The sequence below is a fragment of the Cariama cristata genome, unplaced genomic scaffold, assembly GCF_000690535.1.
Source record: "Cariama cristata isolate BGI_N322 unplaced genomic scaffold, ASM69053v1 scaffold30105, whole genome shotgun sequence".
Lineage (NCBI taxonomy): Eukaryota > Metazoa > Chordata > Aves > Cariamiformes > Cariamidae > Cariama > Cariama cristata.
Window position 1 is genome coordinate 1 of NW_009617380.1, and position 4529 is coordinate 4529.

Here is a 4529-nt window from a genome sequence, read left to right on the forward strand (position 1 = left end):
GGTACGGCCCGGCGCTGGCGCAGCCCCTGCCCCGGCTCACCCTCTTCCTCCTCCCTCCTCCTCCTCGCAGGCCGGGCACCGTCGCCCTCCGTGAGATCCGTCGCTACCAGAAGTCCACGGAGCTGCTGATCCGCAAGCTGCCCTTCCAACGGCTGGTCAGGGAAATCGCCCAAGACTTCAAAACAGACTTGAGGTTCCAGAGTGCAGCCATCGGTGCGCTGCAGGTATTGCTAGCGGCCTGCTGGGCCTTGGCCCTCGCGACCCTAAGCGTGCTGCGGTCAGGGTTTCTAACGACATTTCTTCTTATGCTCTTGAAACAGGAGGCCAGTGAAGCGTATCTGGTGGGTCTGTTTGAAGATACAAACCTGTGCGCCATCCATGCCAAGAGAGTCACTATCATGCCCAAAGACATCCAGTTGGCTCGCAGGATACGGGGGGAGAGGGCTTAAGTGAAGGCTGTTTTTATGGTGTTTTGTAGTAAATTCTGTAAAATACTTTGGTTTTAATTTGTGACTTTTTTGTAAGAAATTGTTTATAATATGTTGCATTTGTACTTAAGTCATTCCATCTTTCACTCAGGATGAATGCTAAAAGTGACTGTTCACATAAACCTCAGTGATGTGAGCCTTGTTGCTCAGGAGTGACAAGTTGCTAATATGCAGAAGGGATGGGTGATCTTTCTTGCTTCTCATGCATGTTTCTGTATGTTAATGACTTGTTGGGTAGCTAAACTTGTAAGGTACTAGAATTGATATAAATGTGTACAGGGTCCTTTTGCAATAAAACTGGTTATGACTTGATCCAAGTGTTTAACAATTGGGGCTGTTAGTCTGACCATACATCACTGTGATCAAATGTGGACTTTTTCAGAGGGTGAAACTACAAGTCTTAACCACAGTGTAACTTACAGTTTCCTAAAAACGTAAACCTGGCAGCTATAGAATACACTATGTGCATTTATAATAGCTATTTTATATATTGTAGTGTCAACATTTTTAAATTAAATGTTTTACATTCACATGTGAGGAGTCTTTGTCATTTGGTTTGTATGGGCTTGAAGCTTCCTCCTCCTGGCTCCAGTAGGTTAGCTGTAGATGCCTGCAATCCAGGACTGCTGCTGTGGCAACTTAATTTTGTCCTGTCAACAGAATGGAGAACTTGCCCTGGCCACCCTTGGAGGTTTTTGGAGGCTTTCTGTAGCTTGAGTCATTGCTCTTGGCCAGTGAGAGCAGAGCTGAGCCCTGCAGCTGCGGGGTAGAGGAGGAATAGCCGGACTGACAGGCCTAGGTTAGGCAGCAGCCTTCTGCCTCTCACGGGGGGCTTTTGGGGTTTTGTTTTATTAAAGCTTAACTGCTTGTCAGTGTTCAAGTATAACCCTTAAGTTTTGCTTTTCTCCATCCCAGTAGATGCAGGGGAAGCTTGTTCTGGTGGTGTGACTGGTCTGCCTGAAGCAAAACTGCCAGCTTGTTCCCTGTGCTGAGGTGTGGAGTGTGAGTGGCTGCGGCCTGTGGCTCTCTGGGATCTGGCTGTGTGACAGTCCCCGTTAATAACAGCAGCCAGCACTAGCAGTGCAGGATGGAAGAGCTAATTATACCACCTGAGAGGATACAGGCTGCTAAGCAAAGTGGAATAAGGTTCTCATTCCCCATCTTAAAAGTTTTTTGATGAAACAGGATTATACTCAAACCTTCAGAATAAAACCCTCTGCTAAGGCAGGTCTGGTTTTCTCAGCAGTGCCTCTGGGAACAGCCGTACCTCATTAGGTTGTGGTGAAGGAAAGCTGCTCAGACTACATCTGAAACAGGTAATTCACATTTAAATTGAATTGTGAGGCCAGCTCTCAACTCTTAAAGAACAGGCTGCACTAGTAAGACTAGAGTTGGCACAGAAAAGTAGCACAGACAAGTAGTTAAGCTAGCTCATCTTCATTTATTTCAATGAAGTTTGAAGTGCTGTGGCAGAAGTCACATTTCAGGAGGAAGAACAGCACTAGTTCATACCAGAGAGCAGGCAGTAAGTCAGCGCTGGCTGTCTGCACAACTATTTGCAGATCGGACACGTTTACAGCACTTCCTTCCACAACAACAGCATGAAAGCAGTTTGAAAAACCCTCCTGAGTCCTGCTCCCCGGAGTCAGGGCCTGCATCGCTCGGGGCTGGAGCCAGGGCTCTCCCTTATCAGACAAACCACTCCGTGTGCTTAAATCCTGCAGCTGGAGGAACAGGCGCTCCTTACCACGCGCTCTTGCACAACTTCCTCAACGCCCTTTCCTACGCTGCTCCAAGTGTGCTTGGAACAAACAGAGCCCCAGGTTAATGCCATTATCACCTCTGCCACAGAGCTGCTAGAAACATGTCCAAAAATGATCCAAGAGTAGGCTCTTGGATCCAAGTATTTCCCTCAGTGCTAAACCTGTAAGGAAAAGGATTTCCTTGCATCTAAATTGTAAGCCTAATTGCTTTAAAGGCCTGGATCAAAGTCAAGCACCCTCTGAGCCTTTAGTTGACAGTAAGTGCTCTCAGGTAGATCACCTGGGCAGGTCTGTCCTGGGGGGTACAGCCTGTCAAGGGGACATCCAGCAGGGTTGTCCCCACAAGCAAGCTGAGGATCCTTGGTGGCCCAGGAGCCACGAAATTTGGGGAGCACCACACAGCTTGCATTTAGAGACATTAAAAATAAGAATTGCAAGTGATGGGATTTATGAATGCTTGATGTGGTGCTCAACTGCAGTAGCAGGCTGGGCTCCTGTAGGAAAAGTATGGTTTTTTTTAAAATAACATCCCTCGAAAACAATGTTTCCTCTAAGTTCTTAGTGGAAACAATGAACCATCTGGGTATGCCTAGAAGCTGTTTCTTAAAATAAAATCATTGTCTAGCAGCTAAAAAAAAACCCCAAACACAAACAACACAAAAACCAAACGCGCCAGAAAACTGTATCAAAGTATCTATTCATCTTAGTAACCTCAACAAAAAGAAATTAAGTTAGATATCGCATGTGGTGGACCAGAACAGTAATTCTTGGTATTCCACGGTCTCACTGTGATGATAGCTGAAGACAATAAACCATTCCCTTACCGATTCGCCTGATGATTTCCTCACATTCTTCCTCAGCACTCGATGCAAACACCAGGCAGTCGAACGTGCTCCCATCAGGGCTCTCCGGGGAAGCGCTAAAAATGGAATCACGTACATTAACCAGCAGACAGAGCCGCTCTGAAAGCCCAGCCCAGGCTTGTAACCACACCAGAGACCCCATGGCTGGTCTGGACATCGCTTGTTTATTTTCCAACACCCGCATCCCTCTATATCCACTCCCCCCAGGTCCCACGGGCAACACGCCACGCAGAAGGCGAATAAATTGCTGCTGTCTGTGCAGCGTCCCACACAGGAGATGCTGGGGTAGGGGTAGCGGCACAGGAGCTGCACAGGGGACAGGAGGGAGATGGTGTTGGGGGCTGCAGTCAGTCCCTGTTGTCCCCATTCCTGGTTTAAACTGGCCCCATGACCCCTCCAGCCAGGCTCCCCGCACCATGGGATCAGCAGCCTCCGGAGTCACCCGGACCTTGGGTGTTGTTCGCTTACCTTGGAAGTAGTCTTCTCCTGTACGAGGACTTCTGCTTCCCTCACATCAAACAAAACCTCCTGAATGGGGGATGGAGGGGGGGAAGAAGCCCCAATCATGACAGCGTCTGAGCTCTATTTGTAATAAGACATTTACAAGAGAGAGATTATTCAGAAGCAGACACAACTCCCCCGAAAAGGCTCAAGCAACAATGACTTGAGCCCTAAAGCACCCCTGGAACCAGGCTCAGCCTCCCCAGTTTTCCAAGCGCTTTCCTGCAGGTGGTTGTATTTTTTGGTTTTTTTTCTTAACGCACTTTCCTATCCTGGATGCAGAGATGCTTCTAACCAGGAAAAAAACAAAACAAAACAAAACACAGGGGTGGGAGATGTCAAATACTCGGCCAGCCCAAGTGAACCTGGAGCTGGCATGCAAAAATATCCCAGGCAGTGACCATCTTTCCCTGCAGTTTTCTCCCCAAGCCCTTCCCGGGATGCCCTCAGCCCCGTTGCTCACCGGTGCTGCCGAGTGCCTCTCCAGCACCGTGGGGATGGCCCAGTCCAGCACCTCTTTGCCACCGTACTGAAACAGAGCAGGAAGGAGGGAATAACCCACTGCCCGTGAAAAGAAACCCAGAAGAGACAATTTAGCCCTTAGGCACATCTCTGCTCTACCACCTCACCTTCCCAACGCCGGTCCTGCCCAGGTACCGCAGGTTGTAGAGCAGCCTGGGGAGAAAAGGGTTCGGCAGCATCAGAACAAGGACCCCATGCAACCTCCTCCTGTCCTTTGCAGGGGAAGATGCCCACAGCCCCCCACCACCTCCAGGCCACAGGGGCAGCTTTGGCCCCACAGCCTTGAGTGGAAACCAGGGATAGTGTGGGCGTGGGGCAGCCCCGATGCTGAGACCCCCAGCCCAACCCAGGGGGCTCCTCGTGGTGCTGGACCTACCTGCCCCCCTGCCGCC

General features: G+C 49.6%; 1 pseudogene across 1 annotated transcript; it reads left to right on the plus strand.

Moving 5' to 3' along the window:
• Positions 1 to 4: 4 nt before the first annotated feature.
• On the plus strand, positions 5 to 1020 carry LOC104161932 (annotated as a pseudogene). Its single transcript, XR_696452.1, has 2 exons — positions 5 to 224; positions 321 to 1020. The product of XR_696452.1 is annotated as a histone H3.3-like (transcript).
• Positions 1021 to 4529: the final 3509 nt, after the last annotated feature.